The sequence below is a fragment of the Trichomycterus rosablanca genome, chromosome 20, assembly GCF_030014385.1.
Source record: "Trichomycterus rosablanca isolate fTriRos1 chromosome 20, fTriRos1.hap1, whole genome shotgun sequence".
Lineage (NCBI taxonomy): Eukaryota > Metazoa > Chordata > Actinopteri > Siluriformes > Trichomycteridae > Trichomycterus > Trichomycterus rosablanca.
In genome coordinates this window covers 7,540,207-7,561,450 of record NC_086007.1, presented here as the reverse complement: position 1 = coordinate 7,561,450, position 21,244 = coordinate 7,540,207, and the positions used below count along the sequence as shown (strand labels likewise).

Genomic DNA, 21,244 nt, shown 5'->3' with positions numbered 1-21,244 from the left:
TCCTGAAGTGTCAATATTTTGTGTGGCCACCATTATTTCCCAGAACTGCCTTAACTCTCCTGGGCATGGAGTTTACCAGAGCTTCACAGGTTGCCACTGGAATGCTTTTCCACTCCTGCATGACGACATCACGGAGCTGGCGGATATTCGAGACTTTGCGCTCCTCCACCTTCCGCTTGAGGATGCCCCAAAGATGTTCTATTGGGTTTAGGTCTGGAGACATGCTTGGCCAGTCCATCACCTTTACCCTCAGCCTCTTCAATAAAGCAGTGGTCGTCTTAGAGGTGTGTTTGGGGTCATTATCGTGCTGGAACACTGTCCTGCGACCCAGTTTCCGGAGGGAGGGGATCATGCTCTGCTTCAGTATTTCACAGTACATATTGGAGTTCATGTGTCCCTCAATGAAATGTAACTCCCCAACACCTGCTGCACTCATGCAGCCCCAGACCATGGCATTCCCACCACCATGCTTGACTGTAGGCATGACACACTTATCTTTGTACTCCTCACCTGATTGCCGCCACACATGCTTGAGACCATCTGAACCAAACAAATTAATCTTGGTCTCATCAGACCATAGGACATGGTTCCAGTAATCCATGTCCTTTGTTGACATGTCTTCAGCAAACTGTTTGCGGGCTTTCTTGTGTAGAGACTTCAGAAGAGGCTTCCTTCTGGGGTGACAGCCATGCAGACCAATTTGATGTAGTGTGCGGCGTATGGTCTGAGCACTGACAGGCTGACCCCCCACCTTTTCAATCTCTGCAGCAATGCTGACAGCACTCCTGCACCTATCTTTCAAAGACAGCAGTTGGATGTGACGCTGAGCACGTGCACTCAGCTTCTTTGGACGACCAACGTGAGGTCTGTTCTGAGTGGACCCTGCTCTTTTAAAACGCTGGATGATCTTGGCCACTGTGCTGCAGCTCAGTTTCAGGGTGTTGGCAATCTTATTGTAGCCTTGGCCATCTTCATGTAGCGCAACAATTCGTCTTTTAAGATCCTCAGAGAGTTCTTTGCCATGAGGTGCCATGTTGGAACTTTCAGTGACCAGTATGAGAGAGTGTGAGAGCTGTACTACTAAATTGAACACACCTGCTCCCTATGCACACCCGAGACCTAGTAACACTAGCGAGTCACATGACATTTTGGAGGGAAAATGACAAGCAGTGCTCAATTTGGACATTTAGGGGTGTAGTCTCTTAGGAGTGTACTCACTTTTGTTGCCGGTGGTTTAGACATTAATGGCTGTATATTGAGTTATTTTGAGGGAAGAATAAATTTACACTGTTATATAAGCTGCACACAGACTACTTTTCATTGTGTCAAAGTGTCATTTTGTCAGTGTTGTCCCATGAAAAGATATACTTAAATATCTGCAGAAATGTGAGGGGTGTACTCACTTTTGTGATACACTGTATTTCAGCCTGAATATCTGAAAAGCAGGCTGGAATCAGCAGTGCCTAATCTGCGCTCGAAGTTTCAGTGGGTGTCGACAGCAATCTGGCTCAGCGTCGTCTGCATTAGTCTCCAGGTTTTACAGTGGAAATGGAGAGCATCTTAGATACTTACCATTGTAACAATCACAGGGTTTCTGAGCTGGGCGGCAGGGGGAGAACCCGCTTTGTATGGTGATAAGAGAAGAGAGAAATACACGCTGAGAAAAGGCAATCTGTAAGGCTGAACAAATCTGCGGGTGGCATTATGGGATGGTAAACACGTCTGTGAGCAAGAGGCAGCGGATTTGCTGTTTCTTATTTTATGGACTTGCTGTATTTGAAGAGGAGCACAAAAGAAGGAGTGTACAGGGAAAGGGAGAGGGAACGACTGTGCCAGTGGGATGGAATTAAAGATTCAAGGAAGAGAGGAAATTAAAGTGCAAATGGAAGAAATAGCAAAGGCTCTGTAATAGAAACTTTAGCCCTAACATGTACTGTCTGAGATGTTCATTCATAATGAAGGACTGTTGGCTAAGCAAAGACTAACACATTTCTAGGCAATAACTGACAATCAGAAAAGTGTTTGCAATGTGCTAGACAAGGGAGGTTATCTGTCACCTGTAAGGTTTCTACGCAGCTTATATAATATAAAAAGTTTGTTTGTTGCAGCTTCCAGATGTTACAAATTATGTTCAGTTTATTTTAAAGTTATTTAAGTGAACCTTTATCAAAATAAGAACCTATGACCTTTAGCTAAATTAGCATTAAATAACAATATTCTGTAAATTCGAAAGCAGCACCACTTGTTGGATGTGTTTTATGCTAAGTTTAGACTACACGACTTTCAAAGTGTTCAGATTGCTGTACTGTTACACTACACAACTGGATCTCTTGTAATCGGGGGGCTTTAAGTCGCTGTGGTTTTCACATTACACGATTGATCGTTAATAGGAGGTCACACACCACACAATCTATCTTCAGGAGGAATCAGGAGAAGTCTGTCTGGTCTTCCAAAACTATGATTTGTCACGAAAACACTTGCAAGAAGTGATGGTGTGGTGTAATGATACCATGTGTAAGACAGCGTCAGCAAGTGATCCAAGTTGTTTGTGCGCTGATGAAAAATCAAGGAGGAAAAAGAAAAGAATCTGGGTGAATGAGTGGATTGGGCAACGCAACCAGCATGGATTGTCTGTTTTGCAGAGAGAGTTGGAGGTAAATATATATTTTTGCAGTGAAAACTTTGGCACTATGGTTTGACATGGATGGCAAGGTCACAAATACTGTAAAGTTGTGTGTGTTACCAATGTTCCACCAAAGTACCAGCCTGAAATATTTCATTTAATTTATTTCATTTTCTTGTTTCACCAGCACTTTATTCCTTGTCAGGGACTGACGTGTGGGTCCCATTTCCCCAGAAACCAGTGGGCACAATGCAGTAACACAAACTGGATAGGAAGCCAATCCTTTACGGGACCTTGACCCACTACCCTCCACCCTTATAAATAGCCAATCATGTCTGTACATAGACACCCGACTGGACAAGAGCACCACTGTGGATTTAAACCCTAAAACCCTGCAAGAACTGTGGATTTGTAAACCATATATATGAAACATAAATACTGCATTACTTTAGTGTTTTGTCTTGTAATTGCAGATTTACACAACATCCAACATAATGTAATTGTACTATTTAATTCTTTTGGAATAAGTTTTCCTTTTATGAACATAAATCTTCCTAAACTATTGTATACAGCAATCAAACAGCAATGAGAAACCATTGTAGCAACACAGAGCTCAATATGTGTCTGTGTGAACACAAAGCATCACTTGTTCCTAATGTTCTCTGTGTTTGAGCCTGAAGGAGACTGAACTCTCACCTGTCCTCCTGCTGCCAAGCCGAGATAAAACTTTTCCCCTTTTCCTTTTTTTTTTAGTTGAGAATTAGGCTCAGAAGTCGATAACAGAAACACAATCAGCTTTTACCCAGAGGATCAGGCACAAGTGAATAGCATGTCCCATCTCTCAGAGCTGACACACTGATGGCGGCGTGCTGCACACCTGTGGACCTGAGTAGAAGCACTTCACCCTATTGTGAACACAGCCAGTGAGAGAAATATCTATCACAGAGGCTTTGTCTGTGTAGCACTACACGTCTGAGAGGGGTATTTGTCTGCTTGGGTGATCACCATGGAGCTATCTCAATTAGATTGTCTCGTGCACAAGGTAGTTCTCAAGGATTCTATCAGCAATCAATCAATCATTCGGTTCAAATCTTGATGTCCTGTTCTTGGTCTGATGTGACTCTGGACTGATAATGAGACACTCAGTCCTCTTTCTCTTTTACACAGTGAGATTAAAGTCCTCCTAAAAATATAATTATTAAATATATGTTTATATGTTGAAATGTATGTTAATTTGTATTTAATCTAGTTTCCTAGATTGTATTATTATTATTATTATTATTATTATTATTATTGAGCACTGTTGCTGTTGTTTTGTTGTTTTATTATTATTATTATTATTAATAATATTATTATTATTGAGTACTATCGCTGTTTTTTATTATTATTGTCATTATTATTATTATTATTATTATTATTATTATTTTATTAATAATAATAATTCCATTTTTTTGTTATTTATTTTGTAGCACCTTTTGATAAACACTGATATGAAACATGCACAATGCATCTATTAAAATACAAACTAACCCAGCCACTGGAATATATTTAAAGTGATGGTTCCCCTGTGTACCTGATTCATGAAGCCTCTCCATATTTTTTTGCAATACCCAGGAAACTGTATCATCTGTCCATCTATCTAAAAGAGATATACAGTTATCTAGAAGCAAGGCAAGATTTATTCCGCAAACTAATGCATACACATGAGGTTGAATCTCTCTAATGGGCATCTCTGCACTGTTGTGTGTTTTGTAGAAGCAGGGAACAGTGTGATCAAACTGTGATGCGCTGATAAGGAAATTCCTGAAGGCGTGATCAGCATCATGTTTGTCTTCCAGTAACAAGAATTACATATGATTTATTAGAAAGCCTGTTTTTTTGGCAGAATTGGTTGTTTATTCCCTCCAGCAGCCAGAACGAAGATTCCAGAGGGTATGAATCCTAAAAAGCAAGTGTATTCAGATAGAGAACAATTAACATTATGCAAAGCACATCTAATGATGCTGAGATCAATTGGAAAACTACTAAAACGGGTAGTAGTTTGTGGCAAACTTATGGCAAGTATTAAGTAACTGGGGAAAGTAGTTTGCATTAGTTCCTGTATTAATTGATTGGGATTTACTTGTTAACACATTGCCCACCATGAAGCACTGGTTCATGGAGCAGCAGTCTTAAGTTCATGAGGCTTACAGTGTAATAATTCTAGTCACAAATGTCATGTGACTAAAATGTCAAATGTCTTGCTTTTTAATGCCTAACATGTCACATACTAACCACTGCTTAAAAAGTGATGAACTTGTGTATATATTTTAGCTTGGCAGTTACACACAACTTATCAAGCATTCTCTTGTCATCAAAAATAACACAGCATTGAGATTTGTTCTTTTATTCTTTTATTTATTCATTCATTCTCAAATTCATTTACTCATGAAATCATGAACATAAAGACATTTAGCTTTGTCTATATGCAAGTCCATTACTATCCAATGTTGTAGAAGGTAAGCCAGAGTACATAAACCTTTACATTTGCAGCATTTATTAGATGTATTTATGCAAAGTGACTTACAAGTATGACGGCATACTATTAGAGAAACTGAGGCCTTGCTCTGGGGCCCAGTAGTGGCCACTTGGCATTGATGGGGTTTGAACCAGCAACCTTCTGATTATTAGTCCAGTACTTTAACCACTGACCTACACGGTAAAAAAAAAACAAGAATCAAATTCAATCCCCAGACATTAGGGCTGTATGACAGTACAACCTGATCTTATTTATATTTGTACAATGCACATGTGAAAATGCAACTTGACTGCATATTAAACAGTTTGGGAATGTACTGTCCATGCCATTGGTGGTCTATTAATGTAAAGGTTTACTAATGCACAGTAAGGCAAGCTTCACATTGCCGTCTGTGTAAAGGCTTCAGTGCAAGAAGGAAATTCCCTCATCTGAAATCAGTACCTTAAAGCTTGACTGAATTTGGTTCCTCATCACATAACCAAAAACAAAGCAGGGGTTTCTTTTTTTGCATGGCAACCTTTGAACATAGTGATGTAAATCCCACGACTGTGGACAGTTTTACCAATGTTTCAGAGGATTATAATTCATGGCAACCTGTTTTTGGACCAAACTAGCCTTAATTATATGGGCACAAACAGGTCAGCAGCCATTCATAATAAAGAGGTCATGCCACAAAGTTCAGTGATGTGAAAAATCTTAGCTTTGGTACTGGTTGTATTCTTATGACTCTTAATCCTTGTGTTTTGTGTTTCAGACATAAAGTCACAGAAGAAAACAGCTACAGAAGCAAAGCACATCAAACTATATTTGGTCCAAATAACAAAATTCCTTCAAATCTATTATTGCCACAAGTCACAAATTCCCACAGCCACACTACCAAGCCTTGTGGAAAGCCCTCTTTTATAAACACTGTGACCCACACATACACACTTCTATATGACTATGACAGTTTGATTGCATGCTCTTTTGGAGAGGTGTGCTATTTGGTCATTTCAAGCTTAAGACCTGCTTCAGTGCTTTCTGCCATCTGGACCCAGCCGAGCCAAAAAGGGGTGAAGGTGTGTGCTGTTCCCGTGGCCCTGACTGGCTGTCAGGATGCCAGGGTACTAATTTATAGCCGGCAGCCTCGGACCTACTGGCCAGAAACTCAAGGGTGTGAAGATGCCAGCAGCATGCTTCGCTGAAGACAAATCAGCCCCGTTCCCTCATAAAACATGCACAGGTCACGACCTCCTCACCTTTTCAACTCCTCACTACTGCAGAGGCACATACCCCCCCCCCCTCGTCTTGAGCCCAGCTTCCCGCAGTGCATACCTGATGGGATGTGCTCACAGGGGAAATGGAGCAGGGTGGCTGTCTCGTTGAAGCTTGCTGTACACTGCTGTATACCGAAAACCATTAGCATGTCCACTTTCTGTTTTGGCTCAGGGGACGCAGCAGGTGATCATAAATGGGTGTAGTATTTGAGTAAAGCAACATAATTTGCTCGGAGTGTAGAGCAAAGCTCCATCTAACTGTAGTGAATAGAAGGTCCAAAAAATAAAATAAATAAATAATTAAATAAAAAATACCCTAACTTTATTAACATGGTAACCTAATTTTTATGTCCCTTAATTACTTATATTGCATATATAAATACATATAGCATGCAGTGATTTTAGAAAAACAGGAATCATTGCAACCCTGGCCAGGTAATAAATGTGGTGATAAAACATGAAAATAAAATAAAATATGATTTTAAATAATTGCTTTATCCTGGTCAGGGTTGCAGGTAGGAATACCCTGGACAGGACGCCAATCTATCAAAGAGCTTTGGCCACCTCTGAGACATAGCCAGTCGTGTCTGTGTGGACTCCCAGCTGGCCGATAGCATCGCCGAGATTTGAACCCAGGCCACAGTAGTGGTGGACTGGCGTAATAGACCGCTGAGCCACCCAACACCAATTCCTTTAAGTGAATCCCTGACAGTGTCATAGGCATGATATATGGTATATTAATGGAAATTGACATATGGGGCTTGGTGGCACAGTTAGTTCAGTGGGTGATGCACAGACATCAGGATTTGAAGGTGGGGTCCAATCCTCACTCGTCTCTTCCTGCATCATTTTGATCCTAGGTATGAATTATGTAAGTACATGAGTGACTGATGCATTGCAATGGATTTACTCCTTGTTTAAGACCTAGATGTGGTTTTTCTTGTGCTCGGACGTACGGGGGTGATTATATGTGGCCCAGGTGACCTGTTCTTCTTGAAGTGGTTGGAAGGGGTTACCAGAAACACCAATGTCATTATCTAACAATCTTTCCCAGCCCCTTCGATCAGGCTGCAGAAGCAGCAATGGCCACTTCACATCACATCATATCAGAGCCCTGAAACACTGTGCATGACTGCAAATCCAGGTGGCTGGTTTGGGCTTGTCCTTGTTGAAATTCCATCAGCATGTGCAAAGATGATTAGCCATTCTGAAATGAAGGCATTCCTCTGTGATTCATGGCCAAATTCAATGACACTGTCTGTCACTGAGTGGCTGGTTCGTAGGCTACTTACAGCCAGCAGCATATCCGGACTGAGAGCTGATTGTGGACACTCTGTGTTCTCTACACTGGTAGAACCTCAGACACTGCTGATAAGCCACTTCGTGAAACAAGCTGTCTAATTAAAATAAAATGTTGCCTGGACGGATTTAATGAAGTGAAAATGATGGCTTTAAGCCTGCAAAGTGTGGAGAGGTCCCAACTACATGACATGGCTCATGCATAACAGGATTGTATGCGCTTCATTATAATGCAGGCACAAGTTTTATAATGCCAGCCAGCGTAACTGCAGCCACCAGTGAAATGTGGGCTTGTTTATATGCAGATATTTAGGTATGCAGTACATTTGTGTTAATTCTTCAGATTTATATTTGGACTGGGAGTGAGAGGTTGACAAGCTGGAATAGAGCACAAACTAGAACTGTTTTTAGATGACAGTGTTTTATCAGTGAGCTTGGCAGTAGCACAAAAATGAGCTTTCATAAGGAACTTAACCTAATGATGTAGTACAGTTGGCATGGAAAACTAGGTGATGTAAAACTTATACACTTGGACATGTGTGTGTGGAGCATGTGCATGTTTGTGTATGTCTTTGCAGATACAGTTGTCTAAAGATATAATCAGCATGTCAGTTGATTTGGGGGCAGCGCAAAGTGGGTAGCACTGGTTCGATTGCCAGGTGGAGCAGCCCGGGTCCTTTTTGTGGGTTTCCTTTTGGAGCTCTGGTTTCCGCCCACATTCCAAAGACATGCAGTCAGGTTAATTGGAGATACAAAGTTGCTCTGTGTGTGTGTGTGTGTGTGTGTGTGTGTGTGTGTGTGTGTGCGTGTGTGTGTGTGTGTGTGATAGACTGGTGACTTGTCCAGGGTGTTTCCTACCTTTAGCCCAGTGAATTGGACCCATTGTGACCCTGAATAGGACATGACTTGTTAACAGTTGGTAACAAAAGGTCATGAAATGTCTCAAATGTCTCAAAGAAAATATATAAATGAAGGAAAAAATTCATGTTAAACATTTATTAGCAGCTGGTGTAGCTAAAACACATAAACTCTATAATTACACATAATTTTGGCCATAGTGTACAACAAAGTGAGGTTCACAATAATAGAAAAGAAACAAACAGTAACTGAGGATACTCATGCATACTTATGGATACTAATTTTTCCTGTCCTCTGTCCTGTCCTTTCCTGTCCTCATTTTTCCTACCATAATTCATATTGTGCATTATAAACATGTAGCATTATTGTGAAAATATGTCTTGTAATATGATATGATATTTGGCCATATTACCCCACCCTCTACAAAAATATATATATATATTATTTGTAAATCAATTTAATGTTTGGACAGACATAATAGGAGTGTTTCCATTTTGCCCCCAGTAAAATGCATGAATCTGTATACAGAAATGTAGTGACTTTACAGTTATTATTGTAGATGTTTTATCAAACTGACACTTTTCATGTGTGGTTTATCATTCTGCTCATTTTGTTAAAGACCCTAAATATAACAATAATGCATATTATAGCAATATTAGGTATTCAGATATATTATTTTGGCCATATCACCCACCACATCCAGTAAAATGAGCTGCATTATAAATCATGTGTAAGCTTTATAGGAGGAAAGTGTATCACATACATAATGTGTATCATAAAAATGTCAGTGCATTGTAAAATGTATTTTTTGTAGTACGTTTTAATTTTTTTTAAAGGCGTTCCAAAGGATCATTATTGATGCTATGTTACATGCACTTTTGTTTTTACCATGTCCAAATATTTCTATGCATTGTGTAGTGTAATGTTTTCAAGTATCGACCACAATTACACAGTAAAATATGATTATTCACAGTGAATTAAAATGCATGTATGAAAAGCATAATACAAATATTTTTTGTAGTATGTAGACACCTGCTATTTCATTGTGTTGGCTTCCTTTGCAGCTGTAACAACCTCTGCTCTTCTTACCACAAAATTCAGTTTTTCCATTAAAATTTGTGTCAAATCAGTGAAAACAGCATCAGACACAGATGTTAGCCTGAGAAGGTCTGGCTTGCAATTAATGTGTGCAGGTCACACCAAACTTGTCACATCTTTATGGACCTTGGTCTAGGTTAAAAAAAAACTTTTCCCAAATTGTTGCCACAAAGCTGGAGGCACATTTTTTATTTTATGTAATAGATTTTTTTACACCTGTTGGCATTAGGTGTGACATTAAATTAATAGACATTAAATAATAACATTCTTAACATTCAAAATCAAGTATAAATAATATAGCGTATTGTAGGGGGAAAATAAGATAAAAAAAATAAAAAAAACATTTTATTTCCAGGTCATTGTTATGTATGCACAGGCTTTATAGGAGTGTCTCGAAAACCAACAGTACAAGGCATGTTGGTTTAGAAGCAGTTATTCAGGTGTGCTTTTAAAATTAAGTTGTGTCAACCTTTTAAATGTTGTACTGCCACACAACACAAGTTTGCAAAATATCATATTAAATATTATGATACATCATGTGTTGTATGTGAGTATTGGCAATTGCACACCCCTATACATAAAAAGGGTAATAAAATTATTACCAGGGCATTCTAATACATGCACAGCCTCTATAGCAAACTAGCCCATGTGTGACACGCATGCTCATTCATATGCAGAAGATCTGAATACAGTGGTTGTTAGATTGATCTTATGCATTGTCCATGTTTAATGCCAACCCGTGGTGGAGTGCTTTTTTGACATGTTATTTAATGAGGGTATGAGAAAGGAAAGGTGAACCGATCCTGCATTTCTGTCCTGCGTGTTGTGCCCTAAATTTCGGTCTCTCTCTCCCACGGACGGGCACCATGCGTGTGTTGCCTATGCATTAGCCATCCATCCAAACCGGCTGACAAGTCAGCGACATAAAAGCGCACTGCGGAAGGTGAAATATCTCTCTCCAGGCGAAAATAAAGCTTTGTCCCCCTCCTGATCTATAGGATATAAAACAAAGCCGCGGCTCTGCCGGTGCCTCTGCCTTCTGCGTGCTTTTCCTCTCTTTTTTCTTTGCGCTGCGCACAGAATGTGATAAAGATGAATAGAGGGAAAACCCGACCCTCCTGTCCTGTATTTCGTTATAGGCTAATACAGAACCCGAACACACACACACACACACACACACACACACAGGTTGAGGGCCCTTTTCTATTCCAGCATGACTGCCACTATACACAAAGCGAGGTCCATAAATACATGATTTCACAAGTTTGATGTGAAAGAACTTCTTCCACAGTTCCATTAAAAACTTTTGGGATGAATTGGAATCAGGGGCGTAAATACAGGGGGGGCAGGTGCACTGGGGCCCAAGGCAGGAAGGGGGGGGGTCTCCACGACATGAACTCAACCACAAGTAAAATTAAAATAACTAAAACTGAGCATTAAAAATACCAGAGCCAGGAATTTGGACTAGAAGTCTATTGTAGATTATTTTGCTTAGCACCAGGCAGACCACATGAACTTCTGAGTGAGTATATATATATATATATATATATATATATATATATATGAAATTTGTTGAGGGGGCCCAAATTTTTTTTTGCACTGGGGCCCATGAGCTCCTAGTTTTGCCACTGATTGGAATGACAGTTGTACACCAGGTTTTCTGTTCCAATATTAGTGCTTTACCTCACCTATGCTAATTTGACTGAATGGGAAGACTAGAATAACAAAAAGTGCACAACATGACTTTATTTATGCCATTAAAAGTAACAGACTTTTTGCTAGATTACCTTTTAAGTTACGTTTTTATTTGATGCTGATTGGGTTATAATATGTAAAGTGTGGTAAAGTAATTTACCACATTACTGTATTACTGTATTTGTGGTTCTGGCAATCAATAAATTACATCAGATCGAAGCTAGTCAGTTTGCTAAAAATTGATTTTTATTTACAATTACATTTATATATGTTTATAAGCATGGTGCTTATAGTATCACACACCCCCTCTGATTTGCATGCAGTTACCAGACACTTAATTCCACCCATCAGAGCTGAATCACGTATGGAAAGACACACTATGCTCCTCCGCGATTTCCCCACCCCTCAAACAGCCAGCAAGAGTGGTAATTCCAGCACCAATAATAAGTCCCATCAACCTCCCTCTATCTTGTTCTCTCTTAGCTAATGAATGCCCAATCAGCTCAACAGCAAGCATTCTTTAAAATAAGTATCACAACATAATCACTGAAAACTGCTCATAAATGCTTTTAAATTGTGGAAACAGTAAAACAATTTCAAAGGCCCAAAGCACAGATTTTTTTGCTGTAATTTTTGCTGTCATGGTTATAAGGTGAAGTACAGCAGCAGCTCAACTAAAAAGTTTTCTATTTGTAACCAAAGACTCATAAAATGCTAGAACAGTAGTCTGCAATGTTTTTATTGGTGAGCTTGAGATTGTGGTGGAGCAAAGGGCTCTATAACATTACTAACAGAAGAAACATTAACAAGCCAGTCCGACTCTGTGTTTTTTAGATCCTGTTTTCTCAGTGTTAACAATTTGTTTCGTTATCCCTACCTTATTTGTAATAGTAAGCATGATTAAATGTTATCCAGTGTAACTTTACCCAAATACAATAGGGACATGTTTTTGAAATTTGGGTAGATTAAAGATTAGGCTATGTGTGTTACCTCTATTACTTTTGTTGGCCCATCAACCAGACTTTAGGAGAATCTGCTGCAGTGTCAATGAGGTAAAAGCCTGTTTGGTCTCTCCTCCCTCAGACACGACCAACTGTGTCTATTGAGTGCCAGGCCAGGTGGCCACTGAGCACATTTAAATTAGGAACCTTCATTTGTTGCTAGGTTCTTTATACAGGTATGATGTGCCCATTGTAGCTAGTGTATATATATTTTCTGCTGTTACAAAAAAGAAAAATGTATAAAGGACAAAATCCATGCACTGTGTTCCAGTTCTGGCATGTTTGATAGGAGCTACACATGAAGCTTGTGTGTTTGTTTTGCTGTGAGTCCCTTGAGCATGGCCCAGTGTGTGATTCCATCACAAAGCGAGTGCTTATCGCCTACCATTATATTATAATCATTAGTGATTGTGGCCCTTTCACCCATGCTGCAGGAGAAGTGCGGGGATCCATTAATCTAAACTACAGCCCAGTGCTGCTCCTTTCCATTCTTGCCCAACAGGGAATAATATAATAATAGAGCTAGATCTAATCAGTGAGCTGGCATGATGGTAGATACTCCAAACTTTTTATTGTACCGAGCTTACCATGAAAAACTATTAGACCATTTAGTGTTCATTTGTGCCAGTCTATGTTGTATTAATATCCTGGCCAGCTTTTACTTGAAAGAGACGTCCCAGCTTGTTAGATATAAAGTGCAAATGGGAGTTTAAATAGTTGGATATAGACACTAATGGATAAATCTCAATTTATGTAATCTTTTCAGTTAAATGCAAATTTCTGCAGATTGAAGAGATATTTTAAAATAAAGGGCATAAGGGAGAGCTGGCTGGCAGAGTTTTTAGTCTTTTAGTTTAATCATATATCACAGAAATTCCATTTATTAGCACACTGGTGTCCAATCTCATCCATAAAGTGCCAGGGAGGCTACAGGTTTTCATACACCTTAATCCACTTGTTTCATTTGCTGGTCTCAGTTGAGTAATTAGTCGTATCAGGCAAGAATTTATCTGTAATAAAAACACTTGCAACCACACTGTCCCTAAATGAATGTGATTGTACAGCTCATCCATCTGAATTAAACAACATTTTTAATTCTTTAAATTAGTCAGGAGTGTTTAGATCTTGTATTATAATAACACAAATAACATTTAAACATTGTCTTTACATTTGGAGCATGTTAAACAGAATATTTGACTTGTGTGTTAATTAAAATGAAATAAATAAGGTTAGGTTTATAGATCTTAATACTATATTTTAGTAGCACTGACGTCAGTAGAATTTAAACATAAAAGGTGGGGGGTGATAGATACATGGCAATGGTAGCTTAGTTGTTAAGATACTGGACTAGTGATCAAGTGATCAAGCCCCAACACCACCAGGTTACCACTGTTGAATCCCTGAGCAAAACCCTTAATCTTCAGTTGCTTGCACTGTATTCTGTCATAATTGTAAGTCGCTTTGGATAAAAGTGTTTGCTAAAAGCCGTAAATGTAAATGATGGTGGAAGCAATGTTTATGGAGAATTGTTCCTATGGCAATATGAATATATTGGTATACAGCAGGTTGGCTGAAGATAATGCAGGTTTACCATGAAATAATGTTGTAACCGATTAGGAATAATACCATATTTAATTGGGCTTTTTATTTATTAACGTAATTTTTTTTTTTTAATACATGCTTCCCATGCTTCCTAATCAAGCCCATTTCTCTTTAATGCCTCCAGTTTAGTTCCATCCAGTTTAGTTCCCAGCGATACAACAAAGGACATATTGCTTGGATATAGTAGCATATTTCCTCATGTTGTATCCTTATAAGATACCTACTGACCATGGTCATGGCACAGCAAACAACAAAAAAAGTCTGATAATTGAGTAGATCAATAGGCTCTATTCAGTTTTTTTCTTTATTAATATGGTTCATTTTAACACAAACATAGAAAAACCCCATCTTTAAATCACTGGATTATAAGCCTAAATACTGATCACTGTAGTTCAAGGGGGCAAATGCTGTAATGTTACATGTTTGTAACAGTGACTTTAATGATCTTTAAAATGAACACATCGCCAGACAAGCTCATTCTCCCCTCTAGTTCTATTTTATAATATCCAGCAGTCTAGCAGATTAAAACAATGGGGTGTTTTGATAAATAGTAATAAAAGTAATGCTGCATCACTACTTACCACCCCCATTACCTACATAAAAGGAACAGTGCCAACAAACACTGTTCTCCCCCTATTTAGCTGAATTCACATTTCTGCAGATGTAATGAGATTAAGAATGTTTTTGTGACACATGCCAACCAATCCCAAACTCCAAACTTTTAAATGACATTAGTTATAATCCAGATTTCTTCTTATTTCAGTGTGTGCTTATTGGTCTTAGGCAATGAATGAGTGTTCCACTGATCGAACGGATCTATAGACTCTATTGAATTTCTCTTGCCAGTCTGCAGCAAAGTTGGAAAGTCAGGAAAATGTTTATGTTGAGCTGTTGGTCAATAGTGAAACACCCTGACGTGTTTGTTTGGTCCTCTTACACAGTCTCGCACTAGTTGGCAGAAGTGCCAGACTTTGGTGAATGTGTTGTTTTGAGATCGAACAGGGATTTTGGATTCATTAAAACAGCTACTTAACAGAGAGAAGAAACCATTGCACTTCTGTTTAAGGATCTCTTTATTTGAGCGCTGTCAAATGTGCAGAAAACACTACAAAGCATGATGGGAAGGCAGTGCAATTGGTGAAATATTGCAGTACTCTTGCCTGAGTCGTGCTTCACTCTGTAATGGGTTTGGGCATGCTGCAGGCTTCCTCACCAGCATCACAGAGCCGGTGATTGACAGGTCGCGGCCTCTCTGGATCACGTGGTCTTCGGATGCGCAGTCTGCAGTCAAAGTAGCCTTGCAGGAGTGTTCATCGCATAAACAGTGAAGAATATACATGTTATTTTTTTTATATATAATTTTTTATCACTATTGCATTATATTTTTAAATAATTTGTGGGTGGCTCAGTGGGTAGCACTGTCGACTCAAATAGGTTTCCTCCGGGCGCTCTGGTTACCTCCCACAGTCCAAAAACATGCAGGTCAGGTGATTTGAAGATACAAAATTGTCCATGACTGTGTTTGACAATAAACTTGTAAACTGATGAATCTTGTGTAATGAGTAACTACTGTTTTAGTCATGAATGTAACCAAAGTTTAAAACATGACGTTAAAATCCTAATAAATAAATAAATATATAAAATATTTGCTTAAATGTTTGACACTGTTATACCACATTTTGTTTGTATGTGTTGCGATTAATATGCTGATTGTTAGGATTCATTTATTGTAAAAAAAACAAAAAAAAAACTGCAAAATCTGATCAGGTTTTAATTTTAAATGATTCTTTTGGGCTTTCCAGTGCAGTTTGTGATTTGGTTTGAGTGTATTATCTTTGCTGACTCAATTAAGCTACATCTTTCAACGAAATCAGAGAAAGTGCTGCTTTAATAAATACTAACAAAAAGATAACGATAAGCTACTGCTCCGCATGCCCATTGCAATGCCCATGCCCATTGCTCTGCAAAGCCCATCTCACCCTGTGTCAACCGGTTAATGTAACACACCTATAGACTTAGACTTAAGACATCTTATTTAAATACTGCTGATGCATTATTGCAACTGACTTGATACATTCTGTGACAAGTGAAATAACAGTTTTATTAATTGATTTGCTCTTGTTGCTTTATATCATATTAATTTTAAATGACAGAATCTGTATTTGTCTTTCAAAAAGTACAAAACTGAGCGCAAATAAGCAATAACACTGAATCAAACGCCACGTGTGATGTTTGATTTCCATCAAAAGCGCGACATGCTCGGATTGTTTGGTCATTTCCCCTCACGAGATCTAAAAAAACACACTTTGCACGGCTCTCCAATCTTGCAATTCGACATTTGGACCCATAATGCAGACCACTGCACTAACGTCAGTCTCATGAATAAAAAAAAGCTAACACACACACACACACACACACACACACACACACACACACACACACACACACACACACACACACGAGCTCGTGGTCCAAATCCCCCACCCCTCCGTCTGCACGAGCTCCGGGCGCTCGCGGTGCGCTCAGCTGATCAAAGCTCGAGTCAGAACTAATATTTCTCACTTTATTACTGAAGTCGCAGCCTGGCCGCACAGTCCAAAATCACATACTGCCCTGTAATGCCCATCTCACCCAGTGTCAACGGGTTAATGTGACACACCTATAGATCTAGTAACAAAAGGGAGGTCAAAATCTGAACAATGAAAAAGAAAACGAAATTTCCGAATTATAAATAATAAAATACATATTGCACAACGTTGTATTAACAAATGTTATGTTACATAGATATATATTAATATACATATAGTCATACTGTAAACATAAAGTTATTGTTTATTTTTTAGAAACAGCGGCATTGGCTAATTCAGATAATTATCTAATTATTAGTTACATAGCATAGTTCATCAAATTATACATAGTGCATAAAGTTACATAAAAACGTCAGAATAGAAAACAAACAGTATTTTAAATGATCTCAACAGCATGTTTGTCTCTGATAGGTAGTACAACGTATTTGTATTGTTTGTAGTGGTGGTGTTATTTTTTAGCATTAAGCATTTTTAATAAAATTATTGACACTAAATAGTGTCAACTCAAACCTGCACTATCTGAGATCATGGTATTTTGCAAATTTTAAAAGCTTGGTATCATTAAATTGTATAAATTATATACAGGCAGGTCAGATAAATAAATATCACTGCATATAAAAACTTTTCTTCTTGTTTGTTTAAACGAAACTTTAAATCTTTGCTAAAATAATACGAGTGAGTACTGGAAGAATGTCTATGAGCAGTTAAATTAAATACAATAAAACATCACCAAAACATCACATTTTGTATTCATGCTCATGGAAAAACTACATTAGCTGGCACTATATGAACGATTCCTCTATCTGTGAGGCAGGCAGTGGATTTTGATTTGCTAAAAAATTAAATGTTGCTCAATTTTCTGTCGTGATTAAGGACACAGATTTAGCTGTTCTGCTGTCACACTGCTGTGTAAATTAAAAAGTCGATATTATTTTATATTTTAATTATTTTACGGTATTTGAAACTGAAAATAAAGTATTAATTATTATTTGTTGTTGCTGTTGTTTGTTTATTTGTTGCACCTGATAACTCAAATAATTGATATGATGGGGAAACCTACGCTTGCCAATCTATTAAATGATTTATTTGATAATATTTTGGTTTAACACCTTTAAGGATTGTTTTAAACTAATATTTTTATCTCCATCTTTACTTAAAAAGTTAAGTTTTTATAGCGGAATAGCAAAACTAAAACAAACAAAGTATTAAGGAGTTGTCTAGTGAGCGTACTGTAATGTATATGTACAATATATGCATCATTATTAATAAATAAATTATTAATGAATACATTAATAAATTAACGAATCCTTTTTAAATATAGGCCTATATAGAGAGATTTTTTTAATTGTGCAGGCTATTAACTATGTTTTTTTACCAAATAGTGTAGGTCTATGTTAACATAATAAAATAGTAGGAAATAGTACGATATTTACGGTAATCATTTTAAAAGTACTGTTAATTTATTCTGTTTACTATCATGTTTATGCTGTTGAAGCTTCAGTTCATATCCTGCTGTGAGCATGCGTACTACAGAGCTGGGGGAGCGGATCGGTGTCGAGAGGCATTTTCTCGATCGATAGCTCCCTCTAGCACTGTCCCTTCCCTCTCGCCCCTCTCGCACTGTCCCTTCCCTCTCGCCCCTCTCGCACTGTCCCTTCCCTCTCGCCCCTCTCGCACTGTCCCTTCCCTCTCGCCCCTCTCGCACTGTCCCTTCCCTCTCGCACTGTCCCTTCCCTCTCGCACTGTCCCTTCCCTCTCGCACTGTCCCTTACCTCTAGCACTGTCCCTTTTCCAAAATCAAGATCAACGCGGTCTGTTATGACAAGAACTTTTATAAAGAAGCACTAAACACAAAATTATCAACTTTCGTTTATTACCGTTTTAATTTTAAATAAATAAACATAATAAAATACATACGTAAATATAAATTACTGTTGTTGTTTTTCTCGTATTTTTATGCTGTTTTATTTTTTAATGAGTGTATTTTAAATTGTGGATAAAGCCCAAGTACGGAAATGTTCTCATTTTTTAAACACCACAGGCCCTCCAGTTATCCCCCAGTAAAGACGGGCTCTCCCCACACAGTCATATCCCAGTAAAGACGGGCTCTCCCCACACAGTCATATCCCAGTAAAGACGGGCTCTCCCCACACAGTCAGCCGTCAGTGACCCTCTCACCGAACCCAACTGGGTTCCACTTTACATGAGAATCAGCGCGTGTGTACAGAGAACTGAGAGAATCCTTATTGATTCAGATTCAGTTCCAATCATTACAACTTGTACCGGCTGCCATGGGAGAAAGATAACAGAAAAAAGTGCTGCGTGTGCGTATGTTTGGACAGTTGGTGGGAAGAAATGTTTGTCACAACCAGGGAAATCAATCGTTTTGATTATGAACTTATTAGCCTATTTAAATCAAACACTAATTGTCTTACTAAATACTAAAAGGAAAACTGTACTCTGCTTTAAAAAGAACATTTAAGAAATAATAAAACGTCAACGATTATTTTTTTCCAGTGTGCTTTCCACTAAGCGCCTTTCACCACTATATTTTACAGTGTGTGTGTATGGGGGGGGGGGGGGGGGGCTTTTAAAGTTGGCTTTTAAAGTTTTAAGTAAGTAATCTAGGAGAGATATCTTATTATTATATTATCCTATGTAAGTGTATCTTTCGTGTGACTTTTCCATTAAAGTTCTTTGGAACACCTTGGATGTGGTTTATCCATGCAGCCTTTAGTCACTGCCACTTTCTGCAACCCAGGTACAGTTAGTCGAGTATAACAGTTAGTGTCCCAAAAGTGGCTGCAGTTTCATATTATTTTCAGGGTACATGTTGTGAGTTTAAATGATTTAGTGTTGCTTTCCAGACTTAGGCTTTTCAGTGAGCAAATGCTCTTCTGACTTTTTTTTATTGTAATTGTAATTAACATTGTAATGAACCTCACAAAACGTTTTATGCTTTAAAGGTGTAGGAGATTGTAGATCAGCTTTATCTAGTTACCTTAAAAGAATAAATATTTTGTGAGCTAAATACAGCTGATACATAAAAGACCTTACAGTTGAAACTATTACTAAATGTAATTATTTACTAAAATAATAAGCAAGCAAAATTAAAGCTACTTTGGTATAACTGTTTAAAATAATACTGTGGTGTTAAAAATATCTGCTTTTTTTACATAATACACGCTGTTTAATAGTGGAATTAAAGATGCTGGAGAGTTAGGGAATAAACGTGTCTTGATGTTTATTGGTCTAACCAAAGTGTGTGCGGGCCATTAGGAGATACTAAGATGATTCAGCCTTCCTGTTAACTTTAGAGCCTTTTCGTCTTTCGCTTTCTCTCTTTTAACAAAAGGACCAAAGGACGACACCAGTCAGTAAATGTTCTTTACACTTTGCTGATTCAGCTCTGAAGTGATCCACACGATTGCTTTGAACTGCATCTTATCAGGAGGCACGTGTGCCAATCTGAAAGGCACTGTGTATTCCAAAGAACTGAAAGTTTACAAAGTTTACAATGGTTTAGACTTATTTATTTGGATAAAACCTGACTTAAATTGCTTGACCAAATAAACTGTTAAAATGTAATACATATTAGAATCCTAAAATGGCAAATCTATTGAATCAGTTTGCAACTAATTTATTTTAGTGACAAACCTTGCTGATTAAAGGTACATTCAACAACATTTTACATATCGTATTTGGACACAAACACAAAATATATATATATCACAATATTACAATATTTAGTTGATATTTTAAAAAAAGCGCACAAAAGAAATACCCACCTTACAAAAATATCCTCTCGTCTTTCTCACCCAGTTGGTCACTACATTAAAAAAAAAAAAAAAAAAAGAAACGCTATCTTTATCAGTTAATAAAATACAACAGGTTTTTTTCAACAATATGTTGTTTTTCTGATAGCGATTACGCAAAGGGTTCATAGATTTCTGTCAGGAATTACCAAATATAGAATGAAGCATTGCAGCTGTCAGTGAACTTGGTCCAATTATTGGTAATATTATATATTTTCGTAATATTATACATTTATATGTGTCTCATTTGCAAATGTAGATTTTTTAGCTTTTTTAATAACATAAATCATTACAACCTTAATTCATACGACATGAGTACTCAAAACATCTAGTAGCACATCTAGTGTATAGATAAGGAAAGCATAAAGCCTTAAAATGCCTACCTTTATATCATATTCTCCGTCTTCTTTGCCCAGTCGAGAATAAGACTTTTGGATTATAAGACTACTACTGTTATAAGCGCTGTTATAAATACATCATTGATCTGCGTCTATCGGGCTATCCCCAACATTTACCAAGATATGACACTTTTTTGACAATTGCTTTGCTGTGTTCCCTATAAATAGGAGCGAGTGCGCGGGCGCAGCGGCGAGCGCACAGCTAATGGTCACTTGAACGGATAGACGCTGATTGGTCTCAGCCCGGTGTGACGTCACGGGGCTGTGAATAAGTCTGGCTGGTGCGCTTTGCGGGAACATTCAGATCACTGAAGGCTGCGTGAGGAGCTCCAGTACCGCACTGATCACGTCATGTCATACACATCCTGTCCTTTCTAGCATCTTTCAGCTCACTGACGGGAGACAACCCAGCCTGAAGGACACGCATCTGAGCTGGCTTGATGGTTTCTTTTTGGTTGCTTTAGTGGACACATGGACGGGATGAAGTGCGCTC

General features: G+C 38.2%; 1 long non-coding RNA gene across 2 annotated transcripts; it reads right to left on the bottom strand.

Moving 5' to 3' along the window:
* Positions 1–15,005: 15,005 nt before the first annotated feature.
* LOC134334682 (uncharacterized) lies at positions 15,006–20,844 on the bottom strand. Of its 2 annotated transcripts, none has more exons than XR_010015508.1 (3): positions 20,737–20,844; positions 20,327–20,367; positions 15,006–15,247 (listed from the first exon to the last, which is right to left on the bottom strand). It is a non-coding gene; the product is annotated as an uncharacterized LOC134334682 (long non-coding RNA). The 2 variants fall into 2 exon arrangements; XR_010015509.1 differs by having other exon boundaries at positions 15,006–15,231.
* Between the last annotated feature and the right edge of the window lie 400 nt (positions 20,845–21,244).